At 39.1% G+C, this 19,813-nt stretch overlaps 1 long non-coding RNA gene across 1 annotated transcript; it reads right to left on the bottom strand.

The window, feature by feature from the left end:
• Window positions 1-473: 473 nt before the first annotated feature.
• LOC115924279 lies at window positions 474-1,460 on the bottom strand. The gene is made up of 3 exons (XR_004064254.1): window positions 1,383-1,460; window positions 795-869; window positions 474-548 (listed from the first exon to the last, which is right to left on the bottom strand). It is a non-coding gene; the product is annotated as an uncharacterized LOC115924279 (long non-coding RNA).
• Window positions 1,461-19,813: the final 18,353 nt, after the last annotated feature.

Genomic DNA, 19,813 nt, shown 5'->3' on the forward strand with positions numbered 1-19,813 from the left:
GTGTTGAAGTTGATTCTGGATAATACAAAAATGATATAAACATAATGATGATTCGATTTGGGGGTAAAATACGTTCTATCTCATAAACATCCAAATTTAATTGAAAGATAGATAGATAGATTGAGAGAGAGAGAGAGAGAGAGAGAGAGGGGGAGATGGAATGGGAGATGGATGGAAAGAGAGAGAGAGAGAGAAAAAGAGAGAGGGAGACAAAGAAAGTGAGAGAGATATATATATAGAGAGAGAGAGAAAAAAAGAGATGTAATGGGAGATGGATGGAAAGAGAGAGAGAGAGAGAGAGAGAAAGAGAGAGAGAGAGAAAGAGAGAGAGAGAGAGAGAGGGGAGAGAGAGGCAGAGGGAAAGAGAAGGAGCGGTCCCTCCGTTCTCGGAGTGGGGGAGGGGGGGGGGCGGGGTTGTATTATACAGAGAAAAGGGGGGATGGGGGATGGGGGTAATACTGAAATTTTCTTACGAGTAGCTGTTATAGTACGTGAGGCGGTTGAGCCCGCCGTAGACATGGTTGTGGTGTATTGTGTTGAAGTTGATTCTGGATAATACAAAAATGATATAAACATAATATTATGATGATTCGATTTGGGGGTAAAATACGTTCCATCTCATAAACATCCAAATTTAATTGAAAGATAGATAGATTGAGAGAGAGAGAGAGAGAGAGAGAAAGAGAGAGGGAGACGAAGAAAGTGAGATATATATATATATAGAGAGAGAGAGAAAGAGATATGTAATGGGAGATGGATGGAAAGAGAGAGAGAGAGAGAGAGAACATGCTTACTTGTAGGTGTAGTGGGATTTGGTGTGGTCGAGTCCAATAAAGAATTTGTCGTTGCTTCACGAGAAGTAGTGGATGCTGAAAACGAATTTAAGTTGAACGAAGACGTTTAGATTTTGAGCAATATACACAATTAATCATGATGTAAATTTCTACTCGTGAACATTAGATTTTTGAGAGAAAAGGATAGGTGCAACACGTGTTGTGCAAGAAAGGGGAACAGGAAGGGAAAAGAGAGAGAGAGAGAGATTGTTAAAATGTAGTTTTCTTACGAGTAGTAGTGGTAGGGTGTGAGGTGGTTGGTTCTAACGGAATCATCGTTGTGGTGTCTTGAGAAGGAGTAGTTGTTTCTGAAGAATAAATATGATATTAACACCTGATGATATAACCTGGGGCAAGATGAATTAAATTCATATTTACCTTAATTTAACAAATCTTACTGGACATAATCATCATATGAAATTCAATTCCTAGCTTTTGACGCCTGAGCGGCTGCCGAGAACAAGATGTTGCATCACGGTGTAGCATATTGTATACACTTGAAAGAGAGGGAGGCATTGAGAGAGAGAGATATAAACGTAACATGCTTACTTGTAGTTGTAGTGGGATTTGGTGTGGTCGAGTCCAATATAGAATTGGTTGTTGCTTCACGGGAAGTAGCGGATGCTGAAAATGAAGACGTTTAGATTTGGAGCAAAAAACAATTAATGATGTAAATTTCTACTCGCGAACATTAGATTTTAGATTTTGCAACACGTGTTGTGCAAGAAAGGGGAACAGGAAGGGGAAAAGAGAGAGAGAGAGAGAGAGAGAGAGAGAGAAGAGAGAGAGAGAAAGAGAGAGAGAGAGAGAGAGGCAGAGAGGCAGAGGGAGAGAGAAAGAGAGAGAGAAAGTGAGTGAGAATTAAAAAATTGAGAAAATTATAAACGTAAGTGGTGAGCATGGTGACAGAGAATGAATGAGAGAGAGAGAGAGAGAGGCAGAGAGTTGCATTCCTGGGCCCCCCCCCCCCCCACTCAGTGTTATTTAGGGTATGCGTATGCTTTTTCCCTCTTTTTGAAAGCACCCCCTATCTGAGGACTGCCAACATTTCCGAACCCCTCTTTCGCGGGCTTTTCCTGCCTTGGAGACCCCCTAAATCCAGAAAAATGCTCAATGTACCCCCCTTAATTCGGAATTATTTATCAGGAGTCCAAAGAGATTAGAGAAAAAAAGAAAAAACACCCCCCTTTTAAAGAAATCTCCGGGTGAAAAGTCAAATACACCCCTTTTTTTACGATTCTCGGGCCGGACTTTGTCGCACGAAAAGTACCCCTTTACCGGACATTTACCGGGCAACACGCAATGCGGTCCCCCCGTTCTCGGAGTGGTGGTGGTGGTGGGGGGGGGGGGGCGGGGTTGCTTTATACAGAGAGAAGGGGGGATGGGGGGATGGGGGTAATACTGAAATTTTCTTACGAGTAGCTGTTATAGTACGTGAGGCGGTTGAGCCCGTCGTAGACATGGTTGTGGTGTCTTGTGTTGAAGTTGATTCTGGATAATACAAAAATGATATAAACATAATGATGATTCGATTTGGGGGTAAAATACGTTCTATCTCATAAACATCCAAATTTAATTGAAAGATAGATAGATAGATTGAGAGAGAGAGAGAGAGAGAGAGAGAGGGGGAGATGGAATGGGAGATGGATGGAAAGAGAGAGAGAGAGAGAAAAAGAGAGAGGGAGACAAAGAAAGTGAGAGAGATATTATATATAGAGAGAGAGAGAAAAAAAGAGATGTAATGGGAGATGGATGGAAAGAGAGAGAGAGAGAGAGAGAACATGCTTACTTGTAGGTGTAGTGGGATTTGGTGTGGTCGAGTCCGATAAAGAATTTGTCGCTGCTTCACGAGAAGTAGTGGATGCTGAAAAGTACCCCTTTACCGGACATTTACCGGACAACACGCAATTTAAGTTGAACGAAGACGTTTAGATTTTGAGCAATATACACAATTAATCATGATGTAAATTTCTACTCGTGAACATTAGATTTTAGAGAGAAAAGGATAGGTGCAACAAATGTTGTGCAAGAGAGGGGAACAGGAAGGGAAAGAGAGAGAGAGAGAGAGAGAGAGAAAAGATTGTTAAAATGTAGTTTTCTTACGAGTAGTAGTGGTAGGGTGTGAGGTGGTTGGTTCTAACGGAATCATCGTTGTGGTGTCTTGAGAAGGAGTAGTTGTTTCTGAAGAATAAATATGATATTAACACCTGATGATATAACCTGGGGCAAGATGACTTAAATTCATATTTACCTTAATTTAACAAATCTTACTGGACATAATCATCATATGAAATTCAATTCCTAATTTTTGACCCTTGAGCGGCTGCCGAGAACAAGATGTTGCATCACGGTGTAGCATATTGTATACACTTGAAAGATAGGGAGGCATTGAGAGAGAGAGAGAGATAAACGTAACATGCTTACTTGTAGTTGTAGTGGGATTTGGTGTGGTCGAGTCCAATATAGAATTGGTTGTTGCTTCACGAGAAGTAGCGGATGCTGAAAATGAAGACGTTTAGATTTGGAGCAATAAACAATTAATGATGTAAATTTCTACTCTCGAACATTAGATTTTAGATTTTGCAACACGTGTTGTGCAAGAAAAGGGAACAGGAAGGGGAAGAGAGAGAGAGAGAGAGAGAGAGAAGAGAGAGAGAGAAAGAGAGAGAGAGAGAAAGTGAGTGAGAATTAAAAATTGAGAAAATTATAAACGTAAGTGGTGAGCATGGTGACAGAGAATGAATGAGAGAGAGAGAGAGAGGCAGAGAGTTGCATTCCCGGGGCCCCCCCCCACTCAGTGTTATTTAGGGTATGCGTATGCTTTTTCCCTCTTTTTGAAAGCACCCCCTATCTGAGGAGTGCCAACATTTCCGAACCCCTCTTTCGCGGGCTTTTCCTGCCTTGGAGACCCCCCCTAAATCCAGAAAAATGCTCAATGTACCCCCTTAATTCGGAATTATTTCTCAGGAGTCCAAAGAGATTAGAGAAAAAAAGAAAAAACACCCCCTTTTAAAGAAATCTCCGGGTGAAAAGTCAAATACACCCCTTTTTTTACGATTCTCGGGCCGGACTTTGTCGCACGAAAAGTACCCCTTTACCGGACATTTACCGGGCAACACGCAATGCGGTCCCCCCGTTCTCGGAGTGGTGGTGGTGGGGGGGGGGGGGGGCGGGGTTGCTTTATACAGAGAGAAGGGGGGATGGGGGGATGGGGGTAATACTGAAATTTTCTTACGAGTAGCTGTTATAGTACGTGAGGCGGTTGAGCCCGTCGTAGACATGGTTGTGGTGTCTTGTGTTGAAGTTGATTCTGGATAATACAAAAATGATATAAACATAATGATGATTCGATTTGGGGGTAAAATACGTTCTATCTCATAAACATCCAAATTTAATTGAAAGATAGATAGATAGATTGAGAGAGAGAGAGAGAGAGAGAGGGGGAGATGGAATGGGAGATGGATGGAAAGAGAGAGAGAGAGAGAAAAAGAGAGAGGGAGACAAAGAAAGTGAGAGAGATATTATATATAGAGAGAGAGAGAAAAAAAGAGATGTAATGGGAGATGGATGGAAAGAGAGAGAGAGAGAGAGAACATGCTTACTTGTAGGTGTAGTGGGATTTGGTGTGGTCGAGTCCGATAAAGAATTTGTCGCTGCTTCACGAGAAGTAGTGGATGCTGAAAAGTACCCCTTTACCGGACATTTACCGGACAACACGCAATTTAAGTTGAACGAAGACGTTTAGATTTTGAGCAATATACACAATTAATCATGATGTAAATTTCTACTCGTGAACATTAGATTTTAGAGAGAAAAGGATAGGTGCAACAAATGTTGTGCAAGAGAGGGGAACAGGAAGGGAAAGAGGGAGAGAGAGAGAGAGAGAGAAAAGATTGTTAAAATGTAGTTTTCTTACGAGTAGTAGTGGTAGGGTGTGAGGTGGTTGGTTCTAACGGAATCATCGTTGTGGTGTCTTGAGAAGGAGTAGTTGTTTCTGAAGAATAAATATGATATTAACACCTGATGATATAACCTGGGGCAAGATGAATTAAATTCATATTTACCTTAATTTAACAAATCTTACTGGACATAATCATCATATGAAATTCAATTCCTAATTTTTGACCCTTGAGCGGCTGCCGAGAACAAGATGTTGCATCACGGTGTAGCATATTGTATACACTTGAAAGATAGGGAGGCATTGAGAGAGAGAGAGAGATAAACGTAACATGCTTACTTGTAGTTGTAGTGGGATTTGGTGTGGTCGAGTCCAATATAGAATTGGTTGTTGCTTCACGAGAAGTAGCGGATGCTGAAAATGAAGACGTTTAGATTTGGAGCAATAAACAATTAATGATGTAAATTTCTACTCTCGAACATTAGATTTTAGATTTTGCAACACGTGTTGTGCAAGAAAAGGGAACAGGAAGGGGAAGAGAGAGAGAGAGAGAGAGAAAGAGAGAGAGAGAGAGAAAGTGAGTGAGAATTAAAAAATTGAGAAAATTATAAACGTAAGTGGTGAGCATGGTGACAGAGAATGAATGAGAGAGAGAGAGAGAGGCAGAGAGTTGCATTCCCGGGGCCCCCCCCCACTCAGTGTTATTTAGGGTATGCGTATGCTTTTTCCCTCTTTTTGAAAGCACCCCCTATCTGAGGAGTGCCAACATTTCCGAACCCCTCTTTCGCGGGCTTTTCCTGCCTTGGAGACCCCCCCTAAATCCAGAAAAAATGCTCAATGTACCCCCTTAATTCGGAATTATTTCTCAGGAGTCCAAAGAGATTAGAGAAAAAAAGAAAAAACACCCCCCTTTTAAAGAAATCTCCGGGTGAAAAGTCAAATACACCCCTTTTTTTACGATTCTCGGGCCGGACTTTGTCGCACGAAAAGTACCCCTTTACCGGACATTTACCGGGCAACACGCAATGCGGTCCCCCCGTTCTCGGAGTGGTGGTGGTGGGGGGGGGGGGGGGGGCGGGGTTGCTTTATACAGAGAGAAGGGGGGATGGGGGGATGGGGGTAATACTGAAATTTTCTTACGAGTAGCTGTTATAGTACGTGAGGCGGTTGAGCCCGTCGTAGACATGGTTGTGGTGTCTTGTGTTGAAGTTGATTCTGGATAATACAAAAATGATATAAACATAATGATGATTCGATTTGGGGGTAAAATACGTTCTATCTCATAAACATCCAAATTTAATTGAAAGATAGATAGATTGAGAGAGAGAGAGAGAGAGGGGGGGGGAGATGGAATGGGAGATGGATGGAAAGAGAGAGAGAGAGAGAGAGAGAAAGAGAGAGGGAGATAAAGAAAGTGAGATATATATATATATATAGAGAGAGAGAGAGAGAAAGAGATATGTAATGGGAGATGGATGGAAAGAGAGAGAGAGAGAGAGAACATGCTTACTTGAAAGTGTAGTGGGATTTGGTGTGGTCGAGTCCAATAAAGAATTTGTCGTTGCTTTTACGAGAAGTAGTGGATACTGAAAACGAATTTAAGTTGAACGAAGACGTTTAGATTTTGAGCAATATACACAATTAATCATGATGTAAATTTCTACTCGTGAACATTAGATTTTAGAGAGAAAAGGATAAGTGCAACAAATGTTGTGCAAGAGAGGGGAACAGGAAGGAGAGGGGAACAGGAAGGGAAAGAGAGAGAGAGAGAGAGAGAGAAAAAAAAAGATTGTTAAAATGTAGTTTTCTTACGAGTAGTAGTGGTAGGGTGTGAGGTGGTTGGTTCTAACGGAATCATCGTTGTGGTGTCTTGAGAAGGAGTAGTTGTTTCTGAAGAATAAATATGATATTAACACCTGATGATATAACCTTGGGCAAAATGAATTAAATTCATGTTTACCTTAATTTAACAAATCTTACTGGACATAATCATCATATGAAATTCAATTCCTAATTTTTGACGCCTGAGCGGCTGCCGAGAACAAGATGTTGCATCACGGTGTAGCATATTGTATACACTTGAAAGAGAGGGAGGCATTGAGAGAGAGAGAGATAAACGTAACATGCTTACTTGTAGTTGTAGTGGGATTTGGTGTGGTCGAGTCCAATATAGAATTGGTTGTTGCTTCACGAGAAGTAGCGGATGCTGAAAATGAAGACGTTTAGATTTGGAGCAAAAAACAATTAATGATGTAAATTTCTACTCGCGAACATTAGATTTTAGATTTTGCAACACGTGTTGTGCAAGAAAGGGGAACAGAAAGGGGAAAAAAAAGAGAGAGAGAGAGAGAGAGAGAGAGAAATAGAGAGAGAGAGAGAGAGAGGCAGAGGGAAAGAGAAGGAGAGAGAGAAAGTGAGTGAGAATTAAAAAATTGAGAAAATTATAAATGTAAGTGGTGAGCATGGTGACAGAGAATGAATGATAGAGAGAGGGAGAGAGGCAGAGATTTGCATTCCCGCCCCCTCCCCCCACTCAGTGTTATTTAGGGTATGCGTATGCTTGTTCCCTCTTTTTGAAAGCACCCCCTATCTGAGGACTGCCAACATTTCCGAACCCCTCTTTCGCGGGCTTTTCCTGCCTTGGAGACCCCCCTAAATCCAGAAAAATGCTCAATGTACCCCCCCTTAATTCGGAATTATTTATCAGGAGTCCAAAGAGATTAGAGAAAAAAAGAAACAACACCCCCCTTTTAAAGAAATCTCCGGGTGAAAATTCAAATACACCCCTTTTTTTACGATTCTCGGGCCGGACTTTGTCGCACGAAAAGTAACCCTTTACCGGACATTTACCGGACAACACGCAATGCGGTCCCTCCGTTCTCGGAGTGGTGGGGGGGGGGGGGGGGGGGGGCGGGGTTGCATTATACAGAGAGAAGGGGGGATGGGGGGATGGGGGTAATACTGAAATTTTCTTACGAGTAGCTGTTGTAGTACGTGAGGCGGTTGAGCCCGCCGTAGACATGGTTGTGGTGTCTTGTGTTGAAGTTGATTCTGGATAATACAAAAATGATATAAACATAATATTATGATGATTCGATTTAGGGGTAAAATACGTTCCATCTTATAAAAATCCAAATTTAATTGAAAGATAGATAGATTGAGAGAGAGAGAGAGAGAGAGAGGGGGGAGATGGAATGGGAGATGGATGGAAAGAGAGAGAGAGAGAGAGAGAGAGAAAGAGAGAGGGAGATAAAGAAAGTGAGATATATATATATATATATAGAGAGAGAGAGAGAAAGAGATATGTAATGGGAGATGGATGGAAAGAGAGAGAGAGAGAGAACATGCTTACTTGAAAGTGTAGTGGGATTTGGTGTGGTCGAGTCCAATAAAGAATTTGTCGTTGCTTCACGAGAAGTAGTGGATGCTGAAAACGAATTTAAGTTGAACGAAGACGTTTAGATTTTGAGCAATATACACAATTAATCATGATGTAAATTTCTACTCGTGAACATTAGATTTTAGAGAGAAAATGATAGGTGCAACAAATGTTGTGCAAGGGAGTGGAACAAGAAGGGAGAGAGGGAGAGAGGGAGAGAGGGAGAGAGAGAGAGAAAGAGAGAGGGAGAGAGAAAGAGAGAGAGAGAGAGAGATAAAGGTAACATGCTTACTTGTAGTTGTAGTGGGATTTGGTGTGGTCGAGTCCAATATAGAATGGGTTGTTGCTTCTCGAGAAGAAGCGGATGCTGAAAATGAAGACGTTTAGATTTGGAGCAATTAACAAATAGTGATGCAAATTTCTACTCGTGAACATTAGATTTTAGAGAGAAAGAGATAGATGCAACACGTGTTGTGCAAGAAAGGGGCAGGGAGGGAAAGAGAAGGAGAGAGAGAGAGAGAGAGAGATATGGAGAGAAAGAGAGAGAGAGAGAGAGAGAGATAAAGGTATCATGCTAACTTGTAGAAGTAGTGGGATTCGGTGTGGTCGAATCCAATAAAGAATTGGTTGTTGCTTCTCGAGAAGAAGCGGATGCTGAAAACGAAGACGTTTAGATTTGGAGCAATAAACACAATTAATCATGATGTAAATTTCTACTCGTGAACATTAGATTTTAGATTTTGCAACACGTGTTGTGCAAGAAAGGGGAACAGGAAGGGAAAGAGAGAAAGAGAGAGAGAGAGAGAGAGAAAAGATTGTTAAAATGTAGTTTTCTTACGAGTAGTAGTGGTAGGGTGTGAGGTGGTTGGTTCTAACGGAATCATCGTTGTGGTGTCTTGAGAAGGAGTTGTTGTTTCTGAAGAATAAATATGATATTAACACCTGATGATATAACCTGGGGCAAAATGAATTAAATTCATATTTACCTTAATTTAACAAATCTTACTGGACATAATCATCATATGAAATTTAATTCCTAATTTTTGACCCTTGAGCGTCTGCCGAGAACAAGATGTTGCATCACGGTGTAGCATATTGTATACACTTGAAAGAGAGGGAGGCATTGAGAGAGAGAGAGAGATAAAGGTAACATGCTTACTTGTAGTTATAGTGGGATTTGGTGTGGTCGAGTCCAATATAGAATTGGTTGTTGCTTCAAGAGAAGTAGCGGATGCTGAAAATGAAGACGTTTAGATTTGGAGCAAAAAACAAATTTCTACTCGCGAACATTAGATTTTAGAATTTGCAACACGTGTTGTTGTGCAAGAAAGAGGGGAACAGGAAGGGGAAAAGAGAGAGAGAGAGAGAGAGATAGAGAGGGAGAGAGAGAGAGGCAGAGGGAGAGAGAATGAGGGAGAGAAAGTGAGTGAGAATTAAAAAATTGAGAAAATTATAAACGTAAGTGGTGAGCATGGTGACAGAGAATAAATGAGAGAGAGAGAGAGAGACATAGATTGAGAAAGAAAGAGAGAGAGAGAGAGAGAGAGAGAGAGAGATAAAGAGAGAGAGAGAGAGAGAGAGAGAGAGGAAGTGCAATAGAAAGAGAGAAGGAGAGAGGGAGAGAGAAGGGAAATGAGGAAAGCGAGATAGCAAAAGCAAAATCTAGAGAGAAAGAAAAAGGCAGAAAGGGGGACAGGTAGACAGACAGACATAAAGTATGGAGGGCAAGGGAGGGGGGGGGGGGGGAAAGAGGAGGAGGGGGGACAGTGAGAAAGAAGGGACGGGGGTCTGACAATCAGTTGATTATGATGTACACTCATACTACCTTTCCTTTTGACAAAGTTTATCATTTTTGCTCGAATTCAGGTTACTATCAAAGATAGGTTTAACCGTCTTGACAGATAATTATTGCGATTGTTTTTATCCTCACGTCTATCGCAAAGTTTCCCTCGATATCCTGCAGAGCAGTGGCATTTGAAGTTTTGCATAGTCTCCTCACACCAGCCGTGTTGACAGGGATTTTTGCCACAATCTGTAGTAAAAAGAGGAGACAAGACACTACAACTATAGCTCAACAGTAGGAATTAGATTTTTGTTTAGGAATACAGGTACTTCTGCAACTCCTTCTATACCCTTGACGCATATAATGTATCACTGTATTCTTTCAGGTAGGCCTACTGCTCATAATCACTGGAAGAGGCACTCGATGAAGAAGAGGAAGTCATGTAGTTACGGGCCAAACTTAAACTTAAATCTACATACAAATTACAAATTCAATCATAATAATAATAATAATTATTATTATTATCATAATGATAGTAATACTACTACTGCTACTTCTTCCACTACTACTACTACTACTACTACTACTACTACTACTATTATTACTACTACTACTACTACTACTACTACTCCAAATACTACTACTACTACTACTACTACTAAACTGCAACTAATACTACTACTACTACTACTACTACTACTACTACTACTACTACTACTTCTATTACTACTACTACTTTTACTACTACTACCAAGCCCGTACAAGCTTTTTTTTAGGGGGGGGGGGTTCTTAGGGTTGCCAACTTTGAGCCAGAGGTGATAGTGAGACATTGCGACCAGGGGCGTCGCTAGACCTTTTTCAGTGAGGGGGGGGGGGGGGGTGTAGAGGCCATCGATTAACGATTCAATAATAATAATAATAATAGTAATATTAATAGCAATAATCATAATAATAATAATCATAATAATAATAATAACAATGATAATAATAATTATTATCATAATGATAGTAATACTACTACTACTTTTACTGCTACTTCTTCTACTACTACTACTCCTACTACTACTATTACTACTACTACTACTACTCCTACTACTACTACTTCTACTACTACTACTCCTACTACTACTACTACTCCTACTACTACTACTACTCCTACTACTACTACTTCTACTACTACTACTACTACTCCTACTACTACTACTATTACTACTACTACCTCCTCTATTACTACTACTATTTTACTAATGATCATAAGTAAGATTTATACAGCACAATACTCCTGTTATGACCGTCTTGTCATCGAGTAAAGAGAAATGAATTATATAAAAAACATCTTTACATCATTTCAAAATATTTGTGTGACTTTACAGGTCGACATAATGTGTTCGACTGTTTCATATTCAGAGCATCCAAATGAGCCATTAAGGGGACGAAACCAATTTCATTTGATAAAGCTTATAGTTCAGTGCCAAAATATTATTTATGATACTTTGAACTGAAATTCTCTTGTTTTGTATCTACTGCAGTTTGACCGATCAATTGGCGAGCTTTGCATCTTGTTGGGACATACCAAATCTATTGTACAATCGAAAAATTACCATTATTATTACCATTATTATTAATATTGCTACTACCACTACTACTACTATTACTTCTACTGCTACTACTACTACTACTACTACTATTAGTTCTACTCTAATTACTACTCTACTACTACTACTACTACTACTACTATACTACTACTACTACTACTACTACTACTACTACTACTACTACTACTCTTCCAACTACTACTACTACTACTACTATACTGCAACTACTACTACTACTACTACTACTACTATTACTACTACTACTACTACTACTACTACTACCAGTGCTTCTACTACTACTACCAGTGCTTCTACTATACTACTACTACTACTACTACTACTACTACTACTGCTACGGCTGCTGCTGCTGCTGCTATTACTTCTGGTGATTTAATATTTCAGTTTTTAGAGTGTAGTATTCTAGTATTAATAGAGTAGTAATAGTAGAAGTAGTAGCAGTAGTTTCTTACACATTATCACTGCTAATCTAATTGATTTAAATTGAATTATAATAGAGATCATGTTTCAAAACCCTTGTTGACAATGTGTGCTATTAGGGACTTTTAGATTTGCACAACGACAACGTGGATTGCTACGATCGACGTCCTTTTAATGCACTGCTTTGAATGGACGTCACACGTATCAGTCCACGCAAATCTAAAAGTCCCGACTAATGATGGTACACAGACTACTTAGCTGATAAATCATCCAACAATTAGACTTTAACTTTCGAATCACTCGGGTGCATCATCATCTTTCTGCTAATGTGATCTGTTCGCAATGTTTTGTTGCTAAGACAACCACACGCTAAATGTACTAAACATAAACAAATGCAATTAATTTAGTTAAGTGTTGCTCGTTCTTGATATCACGATGGAGGACGGAATATATTATATTATTTGTGAATAGGCAGGCAGATCAATCATGGTATGGAAGTAGAGTACGTTAAACCTGAAACGAATATGAAAAAGATCACATGCACACACGTCCACATTCGCCCACACCCCCACACAAATGATTAATTGGTGTGATATTGGTATAAAGTAATGCCTTCCGACATATTCTTTAATATCATCGATTTCTGGTTAACAAATTGCCTTTTCAGTTACTATTGAATTCAAACCTTTTTAGGAAACAACACTTGAATAGAAATTTAGAAACGTATTTTTCTATAATTTTAATAAACATATTAATCTAGGCCAAAAGGGCCATTGTAGAAAACAATTTTGTAATTGGCAATGTAATTGACAAGGTATTTATTCAATGCTTAAAGCGTACACCCATGAACTCAGTGCCCATCACTACATGTACTTGTCTTGTTTATAAGTGGATTTTCCAATTTGTATTACTTTTTCTTGTAATTCTTTCCTTTCTATTTAAAGCGCATATGGACATGCTATCCTGTAATACGTTATGCGCTATAAAGAACTGAGTATTGTTATTATTATTATTACCCTGTAAAATAAAACTACAAAATAATAAATAATTTAAATAAATATAATTGAATTATTAGACACCTGATTTCAGAACTTCATAAAAAGAGTTTCTCAATCGAATGCATAAGTTTTGCCTGCTTTAAATCTTACCGTAAACAGTCGGTTTAGCACCCAAAGCCCCCCCCCCCCAAACAAAAATAACCTGTCGTTGGGGGCGATTTCATCTTGTCTTTCTCATGCAACAAACTTTGTCAAAATATGTTTGTGCATTACAAACACACACATACACACAATACACACACAGGAAATACGTTGTCAATACCCTCCCCCCCCCCCCATCAAGCCCATGTGCCGAACTATGTCGACAGAAAGTGCTATGAACAATAGGGACTTTTAGATTCTGCACGACGAGAACGTGGACTGCCCTTTTAAGGCAATGTGACGTCCTTTTAATGCACTGGCAGTGACGTCACATTGCCTTAAAACAGCAGTCCGCGTTCTCGTCGTGCAGAATCTAAAAGTCCCTATTAACACACTTCTGAGAGAGAAGAATCCAAGAACACGGTGATCAAAATGTACTTCCCATGCTTTGAAGAAAAAAATAGAATGTTCACTTTCATGCTGCTAGATCTAAACACTTATAACTCCAAATTGCTCTAATGCAATGGCTACAGTTGTGTAGAGGCGCTGACTGAAATCGGCAAAAAAATATGTTCAGGAATTTTCTGCATAAAATTTTTACGGTGAAGTAATAGTTATTGTCAAATATCTTTCTGTAATGACATGAATGAAATAATCAATTCTCACACTCCTACTGGTTCTCAAATTGATCCCAAACTGAACCCTGTAATTTGTCAATAAAAAGTTTGCTCCGGTTTTCATTTAGTGCCAAAGGTGTGCTATTATTGCGCGTGTCGCAATAAGGTTTTGTGTTAGGTTTAGGGTTAGGGTTCTAGGGTTAGGTTAGGGTTAGGGTTAGGTACTACTACTACTAAACTGCAACTACTACTACTACTACTACTACTACTACTACTACTACTACTATTATTACTACTACTACTACTACTACTACTACTACTACTACTCCAAATACTACTACTACTACTACTACTACTAAACTGCAACTAATACTACTACTACTACTACTACTACTACTTCTATTACTACTACTACTTTTACTACTACTACCAAGCCCGTACAAGCTTTTTTTTAGGGGGGGGGGTTCTTAGGGTTGCCAACTTTGAGCCAGAGGTGATAGTGAGACATTGCGAGCGGGGGCGTCGCTAGACCTTTTTCAGTGAGGGGGGGGGGGGGGTGTAGAGGCCATCGATTAACGATTCAATAATAATAATAATAATAGTAATATTAATAGCAATAATCATAATAATAATAATCATAATAATAATAATAACAATGATAATAATAATTATTATCATAATGATAGTAATACTACTACTACTTTTACTGCTACTTCTTCTACTACTACTCCTACTACTACTACTTCTACTACTACTACTACTCCTACTACTACTACTATTACTACTACTACCTCCTCTATTACTACTACTATTTTTCTAATGATCATAAGTAAGATTTGTACAGCACAATACTTTTGTTATGACCGTCTTGTCATCGAGTAAAGAGAAATAAATTATATAAAAAATATCTTTACATCATTTCAAAATATTTGTGTGACTTTACAGGTCGACATAATGTGTTCGACTGTTTCATATTCAGAGCATCCAAATGAGCCATTACGGGGACGAAACCAATTTCATTTGATAAAGCTTATAGTTCAGTGCCAAAATATTATTTATGATATTTTGAACTGAAATTTCTTGTTTTGTATCTACTGTAGTTTGACCGATCAATTGGCGTGCTTTGCATCTTGTTGGGACATACCAAATCTATTGTACAATCGAAAAATTACCATTATTATTACCATTATTATTAATATTGCTACTACCACTACTAACTATTACTTCTACTACTACTACTACTATTAGTTCTACTCTAATTACTACTCTACTACTACTACTACTACTACTACTACTACTACTACTACTACTACTATTACTACTATTTACTACTACTACTACTACTCTTCCAACTACTACTACTACTACTACTATACTGCAACTACTACTACTACTACTACTACTACTACTACTACTACTACTACTACTACTATTACTACTACTACTACTACTACTACTACTACTACCAATGCTTCTACTACTACTACCAATGCTTCTACTACTACTACTACTACTACTAATACTACTACTACTACTACTACTACTGCTACGGCTGCTGCTTCTGCTGCTATACTTCTGGTGATTTAATATTTCAGTTTTTAGAGTGTAGTATTCTAGTATTAATAGAGTAGTAATAGTAGAAGTAGTAGCAGTAGTTTCCTACACATTATCACTGCTAATCTAATTGATTTATATTGAATTATAATAGTGATCATGTTTCAAAACCCCCTGTTGACAATGTATGCTATTAGGGACTTTTAGATTTGCACAACGACAACGTGGATTGCTACGATCGACGTCCTTTTAATGCACTGCCTTGAATGGACGTCACACGTATCAGTCCACGCAAATCTTAAAGTCCCTACTAATGATGGTACACAGACTACTTGGCTGATAAATCATCCAACAATTAGACTTTAACTTTCGAATCACTCGGGTGCATCATCATCTTTCTGCTAATGTGATCTGTTCGCAATGTTTTGTTGCTAAGACAACCACACGCTAAATGTACTAAACATAAACAAATGCAATTAATTTAGTTAAGTGTTGCTCGTTCTTGATATCACGATGGAGGACGGAATATATTATATTATTTGTGAATAGGCAGGCAGATCAATCATGGTATGGAAGTAGAGTACGTTAAACCTGAAACGAATATGAAAAAGATCACATGCACACACGTCCACATTCGCCCACACCCCCACACAAATGATTAATTGGTGTGATATTGGTATAAAGTAATGCCTTCCGACATATTCTTTAATATCATCGATTTCTGGTTAACAAATTGCCTTTTCAGTTACTATTGAATTCAAAACTTTTTAGGAAACAACACTTGAATAGAAATTTAGAAAACGTATTTTTCTATAATTTTAATAAACATATTAATCTAGGCCAAAAGGGCCATTGTAGAAAACAATTTTGTTTGTAATGTAATGGCAATGTAATTGACAAGGTATTTATTCAATGCTTAAAGCGTACACCCGTGAACTCAGTGCCCATCACTACATGTACTCTTGTTTATAAGTGGATTTTCAATTTGTATTACTTTTCTTGTAATTCTTTTCTATTTAAAGCGCATATGGACATGCTATTCTGTAATACGTTATGCGCTATAAAGAACTGAGTATTGTTATTATTATTATTACCCTGTAAAATAAAACTACAAATAAATAAATAATTTAAATAAATATAATTGAATTATTAGACACCTGATTTCAGAACTTCATAAAAAGAGTTTCTCAATCGAATGCATAAGTTTTGCCTGCTTTAAATCTTACCGTAAACAGTCGGTTTAGCACCCAAAGCCCCCCCCCCAAACAAAAATAACCTGTCGTTGGGGGCGATTTCATCTTGTCTTTCTCATGCAACAAACTTTGTCAAAATATGTTTGTGCATTACAAACACACACATACACACAATACACACACAGGAAATACGTTGTCAATACCCCCCCCCCCCCCATCAAGCCCATGTGCCGAACTATGTCGACAGAAAGTGCTATGAACAATAGGGACTTTTAGATTCTGCACGACGAGAACGTGGACTGCCCTTTTAGGCAATGTGACGTCCTTTTAATGCACTGGCAGTGACGTCACATTGCCTTAAAACAGCAGTCCGCGTTCTCGTCGTGCAGAATCTAAAAGTCCCTATTAACACACTTCTGAGAGAGAAAAATCCAAGAACCCGGTGATCAAAAATTAATGTACTTCCCGTGCTTTGAAGAAAAAAATAGAATGTTCACTTTCATGCTGCTAGATCTAAACACTTATAACTCCAAATTGCTCTAATGCAATGGCTACAGTTGTGTAGAGGCGCTGACTGAAATCGGCAAAAAAATATGTTCAGGAATTTTCTGCATAATATTTTTACGGTGAAGTAATGGTTATTGTCAAATATCTTTCTGTAATGACATGAATGAAATAATCAATTCTCACACTCCTACTGGTTCTCAAATTGATCCCAAACTGAACCCTGTAATTTGTCAATAAAAAGTTTGCTCCGGTTTTCATTTAGTGCCAAAGGTGTGGTATTATTGCGCGTGTCGCAATAAGGTTTTGTGTTAGGTTTAGGGTTAGGGTTAAGAACGTGCATAGTGATGGATACTAGGTTGAACGTAGAGATTTCAGTTATCGCAGATCAATTGTCGCCGGAACCTTTAATCTATCACTCATTGTAAAGGATTATGTAACCCTTTTCACCTGTTTGACCAGGGATCAACATGCACAGTTAATATCTCCCCAGGAACTAAACAAAACAAATCGAAGTTTTGAACTTTTGACAGTCTTTCGTGTTTTGTGATGAACAATGACATTGCTTCCTTTTCTTGACAAAGGTCTGTCATGGACTGGATGAAGTCAAGCCATCTTTGGTGGAGGAGGGGGGGGGGGGGGGGGGGGCTTTTTCGGCTGCTCCTCAAGCTATAAACCAAACTGCTATGGATAGACTGTCAACCTTTGTTACCAATGTCTTAAAATGGTCTCTAACATACGATTCTTATGACACTTTTGGCTATAGGATTTACATTATTACATTTTCAAAAGAATTGAACGGTAGTAGAACAGAATATATGTATTATCATGTTTGTAGCAAGCAAAGAACGACTTACCAGGAAATCTGCACACTCTGTGTCCGGGTGGGATCCCCAGTTTACTCTTCCTTCTTGGACAAGCAGCTTCCGCAGATGAGTATGGGATGAGCTTTGGAAAGGTCTGTACCATGCTGCCATTAGAATGCAGTTTCTTCTTACATTCGATGAACATTGGTAAGGTGTAATTCAGCCCTAATCCATCCGAACAACTAGTCTTCTTGTTTTCATTCGAAGAAACGACAGAGGCTTTGAACGAGATATAAACAGGAGAGAATTTAAAGTTGAGTAAGGAGTATACATCTCTCGTGGTATTTACCGACCATAGAACCCAGTAACTACAGCCAATAGCGGATCGTGGGTCCATCCATTGAGGAAGCTCTTGAACTATGGAGGAGAGGGGGGGGGGGGGGGAGCCCTGGGGAAAAAACGTGTAAAAACACGTAATTTTTACTTTGGGGGGGGGGTGGCTTGCGCTCAAGGGGGGGGGGGGTGCAAATTTTCAAATTTTCGAGAGCAAAAAAAAAATGGGCCCCCTCCCCTAAGAAATCCTGGATCCGCGCCTGGGGGAGCACATGTTTTACTCGGAAAATAAAATGCGAATTTACAACATTTACAAATAAGAATGGGGTGCGGAAGGTTTTCGACTCTTTTACCTTCCTTTTCAGTTGGCTTTTTTCCTTTTTTTTCTTTCCTTTTTCTCTTTCTCGCTTTTCTTTATCTCACCACTCGGTTTGGAAACAGGGGCAAGAGCGCCTCTGTCCCCAGTTTCTACTCTACTGACTACAGTATACAGTATACGCGATATCTATCCAGGCCAGATCGATATGATAATTTACCAAATATATCAATTAGTATATAGTATCATCACGTATTGGTCGAAACATATTCTTTCACATTATTGGTAATAGAGCTTCCATTTCATTTTTTGAGAGGGGGCGTTTCCAAAACTGGTCTATAGGTTTTTAGGTAGCTTGTTAGCGACAATTATTGGTCATTTAACCTATTGAGTAATGATTTCTGTTATTGCCATAGTCTAAATTAAGACAGGGACTTGTCAGTTGTCGTAGGCAACGGGTTAAAGTGAAACAAGAGTTGAACATTTTAATACAACTACCAAGACACACGTATTGAAAACCTCGTGAACATGGCATAAGCGGTTCAAATAAATAGAGGCTTGTCCAAACTTCAAATCCTTTTACGAAGATGTACTGGACTGGTGTGGCATTTCTCCCACCAAATAATGAAGATTCATGATGAATTCGATTCTTAAGTTAAGTTTCAGTTATGATTTTTTTTTAACACAACAACTCTCTAGTTTTCATCATAGCCCTCCTCTGTAAACTCTAAAAATATATTGATTAATTTAGTTCAGCTTGTGGGCATGTATTATGTATTACAAGGTACCGACAAGGCACCACGTGCATAAGTTTCTTGCCAAAGGCTTGTGTTAAATTCTATTTAAACAAAGGAAACTAGAAGATGGTAATATTAAGGTGAATGTCAACATGGTCAAGCTAGCTAGACGTGAAGGTGATACCAGCTAGAAGCTTCGACATGAACCTCTCTTCTAGAACAACGTATTCACATATTTACTGTCGTTAGCTCTCTTCTCTCTTTAAAGCCAAAATCCACTTTATCGAAAATATCTGAATTACCAGGAATCGAATTCAATACCTGCAGCCAGGCGCGTACGCAGGATTTTTCGAAGGGGGGGGGGGGGGGGGGGTTAAAATGTTAAAATCGCGCCGAAAATTTCGCAACGACTCAGCCAGCCGCTATCGATATTTTGTTACGTTGTGGGGGGGGGGGGGGAGAGGTAAGGTCACCTTTTTTAAGTCACCCATTAGCACAATTTTAATTTTTTTTTTTATTATTATTATTTTTTTTTGGGGGGGGGGGGGGTTCAACCTGCTCTGCGTACGCGCCTGCCTGCAGCACTCATTCATCGGGAACGATGTAACGAATGCATTGATTTACTATTTGACCGATGGGTTCAACTACCCTCGGACACTTGCCCCTCCCCCCAGATAATTAAACGTAA

This window comes from Strongylocentrotus purpuratus, unplaced genomic scaffold (genome assembly GCF_000002235.5).
Source record: "Strongylocentrotus purpuratus isolate Spur 01 unplaced genomic scaffold, Spur_5.0 spur5_scaffold_15, whole genome shotgun sequence".
NCBI classification, from domain to species: Eukaryota; Metazoa; Echinodermata; class Echinoidea; order Camarodonta; family Strongylocentrotidae; genus Strongylocentrotus; species Strongylocentrotus purpuratus.